Source organism: Rattus rattus, chromosome 3 (assembly GCF_011064425.1).
Source record: "Rattus rattus isolate New Zealand chromosome 3, Rrattus_CSIRO_v1, whole genome shotgun sequence".
In the NCBI taxonomy this organism is placed as follows: Eukaryota; Metazoa; Chordata; class Mammalia; order Rodentia; family Muridae; genus Rattus; species Rattus rattus.
The window spans coordinates 74,395,207-74,414,416 of record NC_046156.1 but is presented as its reverse complement, the minus strand read 5'-3'; the positions used below and the strand labels follow the sequence as shown (position 1 = coordinate 74,414,416).

At 37.8% G+C, this 19,210-nt stretch overlaps 1 pseudogene; it reads left to right on the top strand.

Annotated features, from left to right (window-relative positions):
* Window positions 1-11,583: 11,583 nt before the first annotated feature.
* Window positions 11,584-12,179, top strand: LOC116895448 (annotated as a pseudogene).
* Window positions 12,180-19,210: the final 7,031 nt, after the last annotated feature.

Genomic DNA, 19,210 nt, shown 5'->3' with positions numbered 1-19,210 from the left:
CCACTCGCATTCCTAGATGAGCAGTAAGTGATGCAGAAAACAGAAGTTACTGGTCTAAAGGCTAGTACAGGGGTTACAAGGCCCGAGGTTTTCTCACTTGGATGAGATTCTTCTAGGCTGGTACTTCACCTTGTGGTACTGTAACCCCTGTGTCCTAAGGGTTTTTTGTACATATGGCCATGTTTTGTATTTCTTTATTTTTGAAGTTATAATATAGTTACATGTGTCACTTCTGTTTCCTCCTCAAGTTTTGAATTTCCTTCTTTGCTCTCTTTCAAATTTTCAATTTTTTTTGTTATTATAATATTTTAAAAACCGTGTACTTCATTTTGTTGTGGGGATGAGTTCTTAATATACATTTTAAAATTTAGAATATTTTTTATGTGTTTTAAGCAATTCATCTTTATTAAATTTTGTTATGTTTTGTTGATTATTAATACTACTGCTTTAGACTGTGCTTTATACCAATTCTCATAAGCAACCTCATGCAGCATATATTAAGCACTCATTGGACAGATATGAACTTTAATGTACTGAAACTTCAGAAAGCATTTCAACCTTTCTTCAAGCTGTCTCCTACTCACATTCTCTTTTCTATTAGGGGCTGATTTTCGTATAGTGATAATGAATGGATTAATTTTTGGTAGTATGCTGTCTAAACCAAATAAATGGCTGGAAGCTTCCGTATTTATTATACACTATCCTCAACAGGAACAGGTTGACATACACTGCTCTATGATCTATTTTGTCATATGATCTGATTTAGAAACTGCAGCAAACTATTGTTTGACGACAGACTTTATCCTGCTGGGATTAGTCTTCAAAAATGAGGTTCCCTTGTTCTTCTGTTCTTGCTGCTCTGGTCATTGTGTTGAAACATAGCATATTGCTGTCATTAAAATGAACTCAGACTTCATACACCAATATATTTCTTTCCTCCAGAAATTTATCCTTTTGAATTCTGCTATTCCACAGTCATTTTAAACTCTATTGACCCATTTTATCAAGGAAAAAAAATTTCACCTAATGAATCTAAGCACAGTTCTTTTCTTTGTCTTTATTAAGTTAAATTTCCTTCTGGCTGTGATAGCATGGCACTTCTCGTATTTGCTCCTTTCCTCTACCTGTCCATATGTCTCAGCAACCTTATTCGTTTGTGGCTAAACCTATATCTGGATACATCAAACTCCATGGGTACAACAGGTCCTTGCTATTGCATTTCTGTAGAGAAAGAAACAGACTGGACCACTTTTTCTGTGATGCTCCCGAACTCTCATCAAGATCTCGTAATATTTGACACTTTTTAGCCTTTGTGAATGAGATTGTATATTTCCAGCTACTTTCTGCTCCTCGTCATCTTCACCATAACCATCATTCTGGTTTCCTATGCCTACATCCTTTCCACTGTCCTGAAGTCACTTCATCCCATGGCAGAAATGAACCTTCTCTACTAGGTCTCATATAACGATGGTGGGATTTATTTTGTAGAACTGTGTTCTTATGTTGTATGACCTGGGTCCATATACTCCTGAGGAAAAGCTTAGAATTATGACTGTATTCCACATATCATCCAATCAGCAGATCCTCGATTTATAGCTTAAAATGCAGAGTTAAAAATGCTTTTGAAAAGACGTTGCTGGGGGAAAAATGCTGTAGCGACTGAATTTCAGTTCCCTTCAAACTGTAAATCAATCAGGCTAACGATATCAATCATTTGTGGAGATAGTTCAATCAAAAGCCATCTCTAGTTTCAGTAAATTTATTTTTAATGATTTTTTATACCTTTTAAAGATAAGTGTAAAGTCATTAAACTTGTTTTCATTGTTTCTTCTATGTAACCTTAGTGTCATAGCTAGTTATTACAATTGTCAAAACTACATAAGTAAAGACTACCAAATTAAATTACATGAAATGGTTAAAAACCTATCTTATGGCGGTTTTATCATAAGTACACGAAGTCAATTATCATTAGTATTTGTCTAATTAGACATATTTATGTTTTGTATTCAAATTTTTATATTTAAATTAAAATTATACATTTTGAGTTCCACATTTGAAAAAAAAATTTCACGATATTAATATTTTTTCATAACATTTTTAGTATTTCTGTGTTTTACAGTACCTTTATATCTTAATAATTGTAATCCTAATTTTTTTTACAGCCAAGAGGTTTATTGTAAACTCATTTTTAGTTTCATATTTATTTTAAAATATCTTATGTTGGTGTGGGGTACCACTAGTGTGAGGTGAAATCTCAGGGTTGTTTTGATTTGCATTTTCCATATGACTAAAGATGTGAACATTTCTTTAGGTGTTTCCTCAGTAGCCATTCAAAAGCATTCCTCAGCTGTGAATTCTTTGTTTAACTCTAGACTACATTTTTAATAGATTGTTGTCTCCCTCGGTCTAACTTTTTGGTTCTTTGTATTTTTGGATATAAAGCCTCTATCTATTTGTAGGATTGGTAAAGATCTTTTCCCAATCTGTTGGTTGTCGTTTGTCCCTAACCACAGTATCCTTTTGCCTTACAAGAAGCTTTTGTAGTTTTGAGATCCCATTTGTCGATTCTTGATCTTAGGCATAAGCCATTGGTGTTTTTGTTCAGGAAATTTTTCCAGTGCCCATGTGTTCCAGATGCTTCCTAGTTTTCTTCTATTAGTTTGAGTGTATCTGGCTTTATGTGGAGGTCCTTGATCTACTTGGACTTAAGCTTTGTACAGGGTGATAAGCATGGATCGATCTGCATTCTTCTACATGTTGACATCCAGTTGAACCAGCACCATTTGCTGAAAATGCTATCTTTTTTCCATTGGATGGATTTGGCTCCTTTGTCAAAATCAAGTGACCATAGGTGTGTGGGTCTTCATTTCTGGGTCTTCAATTCTGTTCATTGGTCTATCTGTCTGTCTCTGTACCAATACCATACAGTTTTTATCACTATTGCTCTGTAATACTGCTTGAGTTCAGGGATAGTGATTCCCCTGAAGTCCTTTTATTGTTGAGGATAGTTTAGCTATCCTGGGTTTTTTGTTATTCCAGATGAATTTGCAAATTTTTCTGTTTAACTCTCTGAAGAAATGAATTGGCATTTTGATGGGATTGCATTGAATCTGTAGGATAAGCTTTTGGTAAAATGGCCATTTTACTATATTAATCCTGCCAATCCATGAGCATGGGAGATCTTTCCATCTTCTGAGTCTTCTTCAATTTCTTTTTCAGAGTCTTGAAGTTCTTGTTTTACAAATCTTTTACTTGCTTGGTTAAAGTCACTGCGAGGTACTTTATATTATTTGGGTCTATTATGAAGGGTGTCGTTTCCCTAATTTCTTTCTCGGCTTGTTTCTCTTTTGTGTAGAGGAAGGCTACTGATTTATTTGAGTTAATTTTATACCCAGCCACTTTGCTGAAGTTGTTTATCAGCTTTAGTAGTTCTCTGAATGAATTTTTTTGGGATCACTTAAATATACTATCATATCATCTGCAAATAGTGATATTTTTGACTTCTTTTTTCCGTCTGTATCCCTTGACCTCCTTTTTTGTCTGATTGCTCTGGCTAGAACTTCAAGAACTATATTGAATAAGTAGGGAGAGTGGGCAGCCTTGTCTAGTCCCCTGATTTTAGTGGGATTGCTTCAAGTTTCTCTCATTTAGTTTAATGTTAGCCACTGGTTTGCTGTATATGGCTTTTACTATGTTTAGGTATGGGCCTTGGATTTTAGAAAGTGTTTCTCATCAACTCTCTGTTTCTTTGATGAAAATTCTGTTTAGATGTGTACCCCCGTTTTTAATTGGGTTATTTGTGGTTTTCGATATCTAGTTTCATATATAGGGATATTTCTCTATCGGAGATGGAGGAGGTACATTGGATTGGATTGAATCTGTACATTGCTCTTGGTAGGATGTCCATTTTTACTGTGTTAATTTTATGTATCCAGGAGAATAGAAGATATTCCCATCTTCTGATATCTTCAATTTTTTTTCTTCAAAGACTTGAAATTCTTAATCATTCAGATCTTTCACTTGCTTAGTTAGAGTTAACCCAAGATTTTATATCATGTGAGGCTGTTGAGAAAGGTGTTGTTTCCCTGATTTTTCTCAAAATCAGTTTGTTGTTGGTATACAGAATGTCTACTACTGTTTTTGAGTTAATTAGGTTTCCAGCCACTCCTACTCAGCTGTAGGAGATCTCTGATGGAATTTTTAGTGTCACTTATGTATACTATTATATCATCTGCAAAGAATGATAGTTTTACTACTTCCTTTAAATTTCCCTTGATGTCCTTCAGATGTTTTATTACTCTAGCTAAAACTTCAAGTACTATATTGAAGAGATATGAAGAGAGTAGACAACTTTGTCTTGTTTCTGATTTAGTGAAATTGCTTTGATTTTCTCTTCATTTAATTTGATGTTTAGTTATGTCCCTTGTATCCACCAGGACTTTTATCATAAAGGTGGCTGAATTTTGTTAAAGGCCTTTTCTGCACCTAATGAGTTTATGGTTTTTCTTTCAGTTTGTTTATAATGTAGATAATATTGACCTTTTTTCATATATTGAAGTATCCCTTCATCTTGGGAATCAAGTCTACTTGGTGGGCGATCTTTTTGATGTGTTCTTGAATTCAATTTGTAGTGCTTTATTGAATATTTTCATCTATATTCATAAGGGAAATTGGTCTGAAATTCTCTTTCTAAGTCATTGTGTGTTTTAGGTATCAAAGTGACTGCGACCTTAAAAAAATGAATTTGACAGTGCTCTTCCTGTTCCTAGTTTGTGGAATAGTTTGAGTAGTATTGGTGTTAACTCTTCTTTGAAAGTCTGGTAGAATTCTGTGCTGAAACCATCTGACCCTAGGCATTTTTTGGTTGGGAGAATTTTAATGACTGCTTCTATTTCAGTATAAATTATAGGTCTATTTAAATGGTTTATCTGTTCTTGATTTAACTCTAGCAAATGGTACCTATTAAGAAAATTACCCATTTTTTCCCCAGATTTTCCAGTTTGGTGGAGTATAGGTTTTTAAAGAATGTCCTTATGATTCTCTAGATCTCCTTGGTGTCTGTTGTTAGGTTCCCTGTGGTGATTTGAATACGCTTGGACCAGGGAATGGCACTTTTAGAAGGTATGGTCTTGTTGAGGTAGGTGTGGCCTTGGAGGAAGTGTGATACAGTGGGTGTGGGAAATGAGACCCTCTTCCTAACCACTTGAGACCTCCTAGTGGTCTTCAAACGAAGATGTAGAACTCTCAGCTCCTCCTGGACCATGCCTGCCTGGATGCTACCATGTTCCAGCCTTGATGACAATGGACCGAACCTCTGAAACTGTAAGCCAGCTCCAATTAAATGTTGTCCTTATAAGATTTGCCTTGATTATGATGTCTGTTCACAGCAGTGAAATCCTAACCAAGACATCCCCTTTTCACTTCTGATTTTATTAATTTGGATATTCTTTTTTTTTCTTTTAGTGAGTCTTAATAAGGGTTTGTCTAGCTTGTTGATTTTTCAAAGAACCAACACTTTGCTTCATTGATTCCTTGTATTCCTTGTATATTTCCTGATGTCCACTCCTCTAGGTGTGCTTAATTATTTTTGTTCTAGAGATTTCATGTGTGCTGTTAAGTTGCTAGTATGAGATCTGTCCAATATTTTTACAATGTAGGCTTTTAGTGCTATGTACTTCCCTCTGATTTTATTATGTCCCACAAATCTGGGTATGCTGTGCATCCATTTTCATTGAAGTTGAGAAAGTCTTTAATTTTATTTAAAAATTTTCTCTTGGCCTATTTTCCACTTAGTAGAGAGTTGTTCAGTTTCCCCGAGTTTCTAGGCTTTCTGTTGTTTCTGATGTTGATATTCAGCTTTAATTCACAGTAGTCTGATAAGATGCAGGGTGTTAATTCATTTTTTTTAATCTTTTGGGAGTTGCTTTGTGCCAACTTTGGAAAAAGTTATGTGAGGTTCTACTGATAAACAGGTATACCTTTTTTTAATTTGTGTTTGGGTAAAATATTCTGTTGGTATTTGATGGGTTCATTTGGCTTATAATGCCTGTTAACTCCAGAATTTCTCTGTTTAGTTTTGTCTGGATGGCCTGTTCATTGTTCAGAGTGAAGTATTAAAGTCTCCCATTTTCAGTGTGTGAGGATCAATAAGTGATTTAACCTATAATAGTGTTTTCTTTAATAACTTGGGTACCTTTGTGTTTGAAGCATAGATTTTTAAGAATTGAAATGTCACCTTGGTAAATTTGTTTTTCCTTTGATGAATATGTAATATTCTTACCTATGCCTTTTGATGAGTTTTGGTTTGAAATCTATTTTGTTAGATACTAAAATTCCTTTACCAGCCACCTTCTTATGTACATTTCCAACCTTTTACACTATCTATCCCTGATTTTGAAATGTATTTCTTGGACACAGTAGAGGATAGATCCTATTTTTTAAATTCACTCTGTTAGTCTGTATCTTTCTGTTGAAGAATTGAAACTATTGATATTGAGCGAGGTCAATGACCAATGATTGTTGATTCCTATTATTTTGCTGTTGTTGGTGAGAGAGAGAGGGGGGAGGGAGGGAAGAAAGGAGGGAGGGAGGGAGGGGGAGAGAGAGAGAGAGAGAGAGAAGAGGATGTCTGTAGGCAGCCTACCTGGCTTGGCTTTTTGGCCACAATCACTATTAATTCTCTTAAGTGTTCAGCCATCTTTCCAACCCCTCAAAGTTAAATCTGCTTAAAATGCTGCATAAAACAAAAATAATATATGTATTAATTGGATAATGTGATATTCTGGTATGTGCACATATTATATAATGAAATGTGGGCTCAAATATTTATTCTTTCTTATGGTAAAGTTTTTGGAATTTCATCATATAGCCTTTTGAAATGTTAGTGTACTATTGGGTTTATAGGCACCCAACTGAAAAAATAAATGTCTGGCAGAAATTCATACTGCTGTCTAACTGTTATTTAGTGCCTGTTCATCAACCTCCCTCACTCTATAGAACTCTGATAGCCTCAGTTCCCCTTGTTCCACTTTCAACTTCTCTGAGATCAACTCTTATAGATTCTATACCTACAAGTGGGTGGCTTGGTTTACTAGCACAATGTTCTGGCTTGGTTTACTAGCACAATGACCTCCACTTCCATTCATGAGTTTCTACCAGGCCCCAGGTACAGAAGTTGAGACTGCAGGGAATGAACACAAATCCTTTGTATCAAACCAGAGAAACATGGAAAAGAAGAGATTCATAACAATATGGACAAAGCCACCTTAGTCATTAACATATTGGTATAGAATTTAACATGCACATTGGGTTGCTGTTTTGAAGTTTTGAACGTAATAACTCAATAATCAATAATCTGTGCAGTGGGTTCTATTTATTCATATGCAAACATGAGCAAGACAAAACAGCAAGCTCAAGTATTTTGCCAAGATTAGTCCATCTCAAGATTATGAAATTCTCAACTACCTCTTTATACTGGTTATGGCTCTATTTTGAACTGTATCATTAGCTAGCAGTGTAATTTTAAGTAACGTTTAAATTATAAGAGAAACATATCAATAAAAGTAAATTTTTGGGACAGAATCTTGCTGTATATCTCAGGCTGCTTACTGTCCACTTTGGTAGACCGTGCTGGCCTCCAACTCATAGCAACTCTTCTGTACAAGCAGCTGCCAGAGTGCTGGGATTATAAGCATGAGGCATCCACACAAGGCTAGTTCAAGTCATTTTGATATAATAAGCTTTCAGTGTTCCTTATCTGAAATTATGCTAGAGCTTAGGGAGAGATACAAATAGCGCAAACACTTTAACGATAAGGGTGAAGGAGGAAAATGTTTTTTATTACACTCATATTTAAACCATGTTGGTTTGCATTCATTCTAACAACTTTTTTATATCTTTTGTAGAAGACTTGAAAATATAGAGAAGCAAAGAATAAAAACAACTCATACTAATACTCAAAGAGAAACTATGTTTTCGTATGCCTACATGTAAGATATATGTGCAAATTATTGCAATGGTAGAGCTGTTATAAATCATGTTTTGCTACTCACTGCATGTACATAAATGTTTGTCATTCTGAAAATAGTGTCTAAAACTCATTTGCAAATCAGGTCGATCTTACTGTCAGAGGCTTTGTGCATATTCTCTCATCTTGTTCTTCCAGGTCTCAATGTCATGTGATCCAGAGCAGGGACATTTTGAGCATTTTGAGCATTGATAGTTCCACATCAGGAGAAACCTAGATTGCCAATGATAGTACTAGAGAGAGCATTGGGAGTCCCTCCAAATCAATGGCCCTTTATATTAAAGGGAGAAACCATCTCTGTGGAAGTAGCTGAGTTTCTACCCTTTGTACTGTTAGGATAATAATTTCCAATTATCAAACCCCTGTCAGGCTCCTGTTTAAGTGATGGGTAAACGTGTAAGTCATAGGTACTTTGGATTCACAGAGCATGCCACCAAAAGCCCCAAGTTCATTTATTTCAGCCGTGTTTAATGCCACAGCACATGATTTATTTGGTATGATTCCAATGCATTGTTGGAGAAAATAAATAATAATTCTCTCTATATAATTATGTGGGAGACTGGATCTTTGACAGGGGAATTACTCATCTAAAGACAGATGGAAATGCTGCTTACCACAAGAGAATCTCTGAATGCATTGTCTTGTTCCTAAATGAGTCTCTGATGAAGGTGTCTATGAAACACATCATTAAGGAAGTTGAGTAGTTTAAATCTCAAACTGTGCTGGCAGTTTTTCTGTGTATGGTTGGGAATTATTCCTTAGAGCTAGGAGAGAGTTAAGCAAAGTAATAGCAAGAGAAGAAACACTTGAAACAAGAAGCAATTGTTCTGAAAGCTTCCATTTTCCATAATCACTAGCACCATTAAGGGTGACGCTAAAAAGCAAAACAAAAACAAAAACAAACAAACAAACAAACAAACAACAACAACAAAACCCTCAAATCCCATTGAGCTAAGAGCATAGGAAAATGAAGGGAAAGAATGCAGGAGAGGGTGCAGTTCAAGAAGTAACTATTGAATTATGCAGAAATTCTGTTCAGGAGCATCAATGAAATCACTTCTCTAATCTAACCCAAAAAATAGCTTCCCAGACAGAAGGATGGATTTCTTATATAGATTACGCAACTTAGAAATACCACATTTCTTTCATTTTTCCCTCTTTAAAGCAAAAGAATAGTATGATAAGGAGCTACATTTTCTAAAATGCTGAGTGACGGCTGTTAATCTTGACCATACTCAGGAGCACCTCAGGGTATAGCAAAGGTAACACCTCAGGGTAAATCTGTGAGAGTCTCTAGACTTCCTTAAGTAAGACCCCTTGTATGTGGCCTTGCTTCCTGAATGTGGGAAGTTCAGATAAAAGATAAGGAAAAGGGATCAAGTCAGCCCGTGCCAGTAGCTTCTCTCTCTGACCTTGGCTATCATTCTGCTCTGCATCAGCCCTGCTCAGAAACAATGCTGTTTCCTGTGAGCTGAAGCCTCCACTAACAGGAGGCAAACCCATCTCCTCCTCTGAAGTTGTTTTGGGAGCTGTTTAGTCTTGGTGATGAAAAGTCTGGCTAACAGAAAATTGATTATTAGAAAATGAAGATAATTACTGTGTTTTTCCCTGATGTTGTGTTTTTCAAACCTTTGAGAGTGAAGCGTAGGGGTTGGGAAATGTTTGAGTCTGTGGGCTAGAGAAGGCCTGGAATGTTGTAGGCACAGAGTAGTGGTTGGTTGTAGTGGGAGCTCAGAAATCCAGAATACTGCCAGGAGTGCAAAGACAAGGTTTCTCTGGGAATAAGTAAGTCACCAGAGGCCCTTACTATTACATTTGGCAAAGAACTTGGCCACATGTTGCCCAAGCCCATGAAGGGACGTGAAGTTTCAAGGTAATGGACTAGCTTATATGGTGAATAGAATTTCAAGGCCTCTGAAGATCTTACAGTTTGTCCAGAAAAGAAATTATGGATAAAGTGGGTAATCTTTTAAAACAGACTAGTGCCATTAAAGAGAAGGCAAGTCTTTTGCAGCAAGACAATAGAGAAACCCTTAGAGGGCTTTTGGGAATTGGTCAGACCCCTACTTACCCTGGACTCCAGGAAGTGAAGCTTTTACTACACCCCAAATCACTTGAAATACTTGGAAGATAACTAGGGTGCTGTGTTCACACAAGCCACTTAAAAAAGAATGTCTTCATGTTCAGCCACTCAGAGGCTATACAACTTAGGTCCAAGGGTACCTGGAGACTCAAGCATGTGGAAGGGAATGGCATTGACCACATGATGTTGGATTTGCAAGCATGTTGAGGGCAAGTTCATGGAGGCACTAACCATATTTCAAAGAAGGGCCTGGGTAGCCAGGCAGGTTATGCTGCTTTGGGAAGTTGTGAAACATTTAGAAGGTGGACTCATTGGAGGAAGCAGACCTCTAGAAGTGGGCCTTAGTTAATGTTTATAGTTGAGCCCAGCTTCTTGTTACCACTCTGCCTCCTGACTGCCAGTGCTAGGCAACCAGTGCTCACATCCTTGTTTTCCTCACTCCTTGCTCCTCTCTGCTATGGTAACCTATATTCCCTCAAACTGCAATCCAACATAAACCCTCCTTACATTGAGTTTCTTCTTGTCAGGTATTGGTTATGGTAACGAGAGAACAATACATACAGCTGCCAATGGGATAGAGCGATAATACCGTTCAAACTAGCTTTCAACTTCCCATGCATTGTCAAAACAGGCTTTGGTGTTGTGGGTTGTTTAAAATCTTTACATATGTTTACCACTATAGGGTTAAATAGTTCTCTCCCTCTCTATATATACACGTGCATGTAATTATGCATATATATATATATATATATATATATATATATATATATGAATGCATGCGTGTACATTGGATTTGCAAGGATTTATTCTGACCTCAGCTTTGCTGAAGATGTTAACTGTGCTGTTAGGTATGTTGCAACTGGCTTATTTTTCATCAAATATTGCATCTGTCAAAGGGTGATAATATCTACCACAGATGTGGGAAAAAATGACATAATGGTTTGGTAGACTTCTCAGCTCTGTGGTGGGGCAAGGAAGACAAGCATAAACTCCCTTTTGTCCAGTAATTGCTTTAGAGAGGGAACGGATCCTGGTTCTCAAGTTAATGAAGGACAGCTACCTGAATGTGCAGACCTAAAAGGTTACAGGTCTAAGCAGATTCAAAGAGATCAGGAATAAAAGGCATACACCGAGGTGAAATCTCACTACAGGACTACCTGCTTTTCTAAGAAGTAATCACGGGTTGACACTGAAGAGACTGCGTGAAGCATGCATAAGATGGCTACAGACGGTGACGGGGGACAAAACAAGAGTGTAGCCTCTGAGTTGTGAGGTTTCAAACAACAATGGGATGGCAAATGAGTAAATACGGCTCTGACAGAGACGTTTATCCAAAGAATTTCCCCCAGCAAGGCAGTGAAGCGTCTTGCTATTTTTAAAGTTAAACACGAGAGTGCACATTAAGCTAGTATAGGTAACATTTTCATGTATGTTCTCTGAAGTGTGTACTAAGCTGTGTACAAATCTGTGCGACTGAGCCGGTCTTTAAGAAATAGAAATGGCTTCCAAAAGAGCTCTGGTCATCCTAGCCAAAGGAGCAGAGGAGATGGAGACAGTGATTCCCGTGGATATCATGCGGCGAGCTGGGATTAAAGTCACCGTTGCAGGCTTGGCTGGGAAGGACCCTGTGCAGTGTAGCCGCGATGTAGTGATTTGTTCAGATACCAGTCCGGAAGATGCAAAAACACAGGGACCATAAGATGTGGTTGCTCTTCCAGGAGGAAATCTGGGTGCACAGAACTTACCGGAGTCGGCTATGGTGAAGGAGATCCTCAAGGAGCAGGAGAGCAGGAAGGGCCTCATAGCTGCCATCTGTGCGGGTCCTATGACTGTTGGCTCAAGAAGTAGGGTTGGATGCAAGGTTACAACACACCCACTGACTAAGGACAAAATGATGAACAGCAGTCACTACAGCTACTCAGAGAGCCGTGTGGAAGAGGGACGGCCTGATCCTCACCAGCGGTGAATGGGCCTGGGACCAGCTTCGAGTTTGCGCTGGCCATTGTGGAGGCACTCGGTGGCAAGGACATGGCTGACCAAGTGAAGGCACCATTTGTTCTCAAAGACTAGAGCCCAAGCCCTGGGCCCTAAGGTTGAGTAGGCATTGGAAGCCCCTAGTGTGTCCACAACCCAGTGTACCTCAGGAATTAACATGTGAAGTAAGTAGCCTGTTGCTTGGGAATCTCGTCCCGGGTCTGTACACGGGCTGGTGTTTTCTATTGCCTTCGCATCCCTCCTCTGTCTTTGGCATAGCATACAGATGGCGAATCATCACCTAAATTCATAGCTCATTTCTTCGTCTTTGTCTACATGCTTATACACAGCCAAAAATCTTTGATGAACTGGATTCCCACCACCTTTGAAATACCAACCCGGATACTGGATCTGTAAAAGTCCATAACTTCCACAACTGAAAGTAGTGGGAGGAGGGAATGCATCCATGTTTCTATTTTTTAATAAAATTTTAACCTATATTGAAAAGAGACTTGTTTTCCCACAAAATATACTGGAATCCTCTCCCCAACTCTTTCCAGGTCCTCCCTACCTCTCCACCCACACAAATCCATAGCCTTTCTCTTGCTTCCTCATTGGAAAACAGGCAAAAACAAAACAAAAACCAACAAAGCAAAATCAATCAATCAAACAAACAAACAAACAAACCAGGATACTATAAAACAAACAGGAAAAAGAGGAGCCAAAGGAAAAACAGAAGAAGCACACAGACGCAGAGACACATGCAATTGAACAAACAGAAAGCCCACAAAATCAGAAACCGTAAGATATACGTAAAAGACCCATAAAGGGGAAAAATAAAACAAATATGTCCAACCAAAGCATAGTGCGACAAAACCCTCCAAATACCATCGACTTTATTTTGCATCGGCAATCTACTGCTAGGCATGGCGTCTCCCTAGTGCGGTTTGTGTAGCCAGTGAGACTCCATTGAGGAAAACCAATTTTTTTCTTTGTGAGCAGTTGTCAATCGGCGATAACTTCGGGGTTAGGGAATGAAGCTTGTGTCCACCTCTCAGTGCTGGGACCCTGTCTGACTTAGAATTATGCAGGCCCTGTGCATGCTGCTGCTGTCTCCGTGAGTTCATATGTTTTTAAATCTTGTACACAGAAGGCCTTGTATCCTTGGCGTCTTCCATCCCCACTGGCTTTTACCATCTGTCTCCTCTTCTTCAAAGCTCCCTGATTCCCGCGAGGGATGGGTTTTATGAAGACATCCCACTTATGAATGAGTATTCTGAGACTCATTCTCAGAACACTGTCCAGTTGCGGGTCTCTGTATTTTTTCCCATCTACTGCAGGAGGAAGCTTCTTTGTTGATGGCTGATCTACGAGTGTAGCAGAGTGTTAGGAGTCGTTAAATTGATCCATTCCTTTAGCAGAGCTGTATCAAGGGAAATTGCCTTTTGTTGGTAATATAAAAATAATGACATTATGGTTTTACAGATGGGGTTTCAAATTGGCATTGAGTTTGTAGTCCTCCTGCTCTGTCTCCTGGATTCAGAATGACAGACATGCATCACCATTCTTGACTTTTGTTTTCTTTTCAGGATGGGCAAAGTGGTGACAAATGCCTTGGAGAGGTCATGGTCGTCTATACCACCAGCACCTGATGCTCTTGTTCACGTGCCAAGTCACAGGTTTATCTAAGGACTCTTCATCTAAACTCCAGTTCAAAAAGTGTAGCTGCCCCTTGGATTATGGTAAGGGTACATCTGATAAGACTGTCAGAAGCTGTAAATGTCATTAATCTGAAAATGCATTTTAAATACACATGCCTGCTGACTACTTAGACACGCAGCGCACTGCAGAGCATTAGTTCTGCACTCCTGTGACCGCACAAATCTATGCTCTGCTGCTACCCAGCACTTCCAGAGAGCATCTTATCAAATACTGCTAATGCAGGGAAAAGGTCAAAATTCAAAACACACTTTCTGTCTAATGTGGGTGTTTTTGACCCCACAGTGAAGTGTGAAAATCAGTATATTTTCTTTTCTTTTCTTCTTTGGTCCTTGAGCTGTAACTTGGGTGCTTGGATATCTTAAGCTCTGACCCTGAACTGTAACCTCAGCATCTCCCACACAGTTAAGTTGAACCACTGAGAATTGAGTAACATTTATATTATCTCATATCTCGTCATTCCTATTCATTTGGCTAGAACACAGTCATGTGACCACAGCTGTATGATGTGATATGAGGAGTTGGTTTCCAGAATAACCCTGCTGTGTGTGAGGCTCATTTGTATGTGCTTATGGTCACCTCCTGAGAGAACTACCTTAGGGGCAGAATCTAATCAATATTCTAGCCAGTTTTTGGCATCAGTTAGCATTAATCATTCAGAAAACTTAGGTCAGAAGAAAAGAGTTCTTAAAGCCCTTGAAGATGCTATGTTTAAGCAGCAACCAAGCCCATTTGATTTGTACATGTGTACTGACAGTGATAGCTTGATTGCATATTTTGTGACTTGGAATCATTTTCCACAAAGAGCCTTTATGCAACAAAACCAAGTTCCAACACGAGGACGCAGCATTCTGAAAGCAAATACTGAATGATATGATGTGGGAAAGTTGTATCTCCTTTAAGAAATCAAAACCAAGTTTCTCTCCATTTAGTTTAATGTTGGCTACTGGTTTGCTGTATATTGCTTTCATTATGTTTAGGTATGGGCCTTGAATTCATGATATGTCCAAGACTTTTAACATTAAGGGGTGTTGAATTTTGTCAAAAACTTTCTCATCATCTAATCATGAGGTTTGTTTCTTTGAGTTTGCCCATACAATGAATTACATTGATGGATTTCCATATATTGAACCATCCCTGCATCCCTTGGATGAAGCCTATTTGATCATGATGGATGATCATTTTGATGTGTTCTTGGATTCCAATTGTGAGAATTTTATTGAGTATTTTTGCATCAATATTCATAAGGGTAATTGGTCTAAAGTTTTTTTAAGGGTATAATACTCGAAGTCCTAGTCAGAGAAATCAGACAACAAATGGAGGTCAAAAGAATATAAATTGGAAAGGAAGAAGTTAAAATATTACTATTTACAGATGATATGATAGTATACTTAAGTGCCCCCAAAAGTTCCATCAGAGAACTCCTAAACCTGATGAACAACTTCAGCAAAGTGGCTGGATATTAAAATTAACTCAAACAAATCAGTAGCCTTCCTCTACTCAAAGAATGAATAGACTGAGAAAGAAATTAAGGAAATGACACCCTTCACAATAGTCACAAATAATATAAAATATCTTGGTGTAGCTCTAACCAAGCAAATGAAAGATCTGTATGACAAGAACTTCAAGTCTCTGAAGAAAGAAATTGAAGAAGATCTCAGAAGGTAGAAAAACCTCCTATGCTCATGGATTGGCAGAATTAATATAGAAAAAATAGCCATTTGCCAAAAGTAACCTACAGATTCAATGCAATCTCCATCAAAATTCCAACTCAATTCTTCATAGAGTTAGAAAGAGCAATTTGAAAATTCATTTGGAATACCAAAAAACCCAGGATAGTGAAAACTATCCTCAACAATAAAAGAACTTCTTGGGGGAATCACCATCTGTAAACTCCAGCTGTTTTATATTTACTTGTATGTCATTAGTCACATGAACATTTGTGTGGGCACGTGCATGCTACCATACACATAAGAAGGTCAGAGGATGAAGAGCTGGGGTTGATTCTTTACTTCGGCAACTTAGGTGTGGGTGGATCGAACTCACATTATCAGGCCTGACGGCAAGTGCATTTACCACTGATCCACGTTACTGGCTCAATTTCATTCTCTCTAATGAGCGTTTTGTGGCTGTTATTAAATTTGATGACTACATGAATGTATATTATTTATTTTAAGGTTTGCAAAGATAGTGTTCTAATTTTTTATTGATGTGAAGAGATACTATTGCCAAGGCAACTTATAGGAGAAAACATTAAGTCATTAAGTCGGGAATTTACAGTTCCAGAGTGTTAGAGTCCATAAGCATCCTAACTGGGAACATGGCAGCAGGCAGACAGATGTGGATCTGGAACAGTAGCTGAGAACTTGCATCTCCATCCACAAGCAGGAAGCAGAGAAGGCTAACTGGAAATGACTGGGACTTTTGAAACTGAAAGCTCCCCTCGCCCATGCACCGTGACACACTTCCTTTAACAAGGTCATACCTCTTAATCCTTCCCAAATAATACCACCAACTGGGGACCACGCATTCAAATATATGAATGAACCTATGGGGGACACTCCCACTCCCATCACCACAGTGGTTCTTAACTGATAAGAGTACTTACTATGAAAACAAATAACCACAGGCTTTATTTGTCCTTTCTTAACTTCACGTGTTAGCTTTAAACAGACAATAACCTAATACAAGTAAGCAGTGCACTATTTATAAATTATACATTTTGCTTCTTCTCATACTGAGCATGTAGCAGTGTAACAAATGTTCATTGAAAGGGTTAGTGTTTGTTTTTAAATAGCCTCTTTAGAACCTGATTCTGTACTAAGCAGAGCACCATTCCATACAAATCTGTTAAGAACATGAGGAAAAATATTAAAACCACTAAAGTCCAAGGTTTAGATTTGATTTAAAGAATATTTCCCTAATCATTCCCTTGAGTGCAGTGGCCAAGGATCTTCATACCATATATAAATGTCTAAATATGTGGACTATGGGAACCACTGGTGTTAGTACAGGAAAATAAGAACTAGAATGATATTCCTGGAAATGACGGTGAGTAGAGCAGAGAATTTTATCTATGGATTTTAAAGAACTTGTATCATTATTAAACTGAATGTAAGTTCAAATTATTGTAAAAAAATATTAACAAAAAGGAAGGTCTGTTTTGTTACTTACAAAAATAAATAAATCAGGGAAAACAGAAGGCTTTTATTTGAGTTTATAAACAGAAGATAAAATGTCTCAATGAAACTAATACAGCTAGAATAATTTAACAATCGATTAAAGAAATAAATGTGATCAGTGCTGTTCCTTGGAAACTTTATCCTCAAGGTCATGTCAGCACCTTGCCTGCACAGGTGCTCTTCCCCTGAAGCCACTCTTTCTTCTGGCAGGAGCATTGGCTACTTCCTGTTCAGGAAGGCAGAGTATAGTCTGTTCAGAATAATAGCAGCCAGTTCCACAATGAAAGGGACCAAGTTAGGTAGCAGGCATGGACAGGCCTCGTGTAAGGTGCTGTTGTGATGTTGTTGAGATCTGAAGAGAGAACACACATCTAATAGCATGGGGAGCACAGTGTTGCCCTGAAAAAAAAAATATATATATATATATTCATTATATTTCCATTTTTGATCACATCCATTGAAAATATCATATTCTTCTTTGTATTCTTTTCCTTTATTTTAATAATAAAAAGCCTTATCATTTGAATGACCTTTTTTCAAGGTAGATACTTTTAGCCCTTTAATGTGTTTTCTTTGCTCATTTTCTAAGAATTCTTTTTCTCTCATTTTGTTCTTCCTCAAATTGCTATTGCTGTAAGGTGTGCTATTTTAGGAAATTACAATATATTTAGTAGCATTTATGTCCATACAAATTTTATTTTAGCATAAGATAACCTAATTAAATTGGAAATATTTTTGAGTGGCCACGTCATTAATATCAAAACCACAGCGGGGGGAGGGGGAGGGAGGGGACGACAACCAACCAACCAAATTACATCAGTGATATTTAAACCATAGGTCAAATTCAACTTTTGTAAGATAGTCAGTGGTATATCTTCTGATACTATTATTATTTTAAATAGCATATGCAGTTTTTAAAATTTAATTTTATGTGTTTGAGTGTTTTACTTGCATGTTATGTAAGTGTACAACTTCATTCCATGGATAGAAGAAGGGTATTATATCACCTGGAAATGGACTTTTAGTAAGTTATGAACAACTATGGGTTCTGGGAATTGAGTCTGGGGTCCTCTGGAAGAGCAGTTAATGCTCTTACCTATTGAGACATTTCTCTAGCCCTCATAAAACATGCAATTTTATAGATTAAGTTTTTATAGATTCTTGTTTGTTTTTTTGTTTTTTGGTTCTTTTTTTCGGAGCTGGGGACCGAACCCAGGGCCTTGCGCTTCCTAGGTAAGCGCTCTACCACTGAGCTAAATCCCCAACCCAAGTTTTTATAGATTCTTATATCATGGAGAAACATGTTCAGTACAATCTGAGAGCAATTCCAATTTGGTTTACATTTTCGATAATTAGATCTATGGTGTATTAACTTTTAAAATACTCGATGTAAAGCAACTTAGAAAAATATTTATTTCTGGGCAATTGAAAAGGTAATATTGCCCAACTGTTATTTAATATCTTTTTAAAAAGACTTTCTAAATTATATCAATAATGTTGATCCCCCTGACAAACTGAATATAGTCATTTTTATGGATGGCAGCACACAAACATATCGTTTCCCTAAGGTCTCAGGAAAGCTAAGTTGTGGGGATTGCTGAACCTAGGTGATCATACTCACCAGACATCACCATGGAACAGAGACAGAGATGGCTGAATTTATTGGCCAGCGGTTATGGCAACTAATTAAGCAAAACCCAAAGAGATAGGTGGTCTAGCTATTAACATTCTCTTATGGAAAAAACCAGGGAAATCAGACCTTCAGCTGAGGTCCCACCCCTGATCCCCACGTACCTTGCTGTGTATGGTTTTAGAGGTGGCACAAGGTATATAAAAGGTAGACAGGTTAATGTGGATTATGACTACAGGAATGCAGGCTTTGTAAGTCATCACTGATGCTATGCTGGGACTTCTAGGCACCTGTGTTCCTGACCATGACCTCACTGAGCACACTGGCTCGTGTACATTAACTTGGGTGAAATCATTTCTCTGCCTTCCATTGCCCCATGTGCATGGATAGACTTCATGTGTATCTGTGGAAACTCATACTCCTTTGTAATTTGTTTTTTACCGTGGTGCCAATCTGGAGAATTTAGGCCTTTGGAGAATTTAGAACAAAATGAACCCTTTAAAGCTACAAATTAAAAGAGGTATTTATTTAATTTGGTGTGTACTCTGACATCCCTATAAGCCCATGCAGGTCAAGAAGAATAGATGAGGTGGATG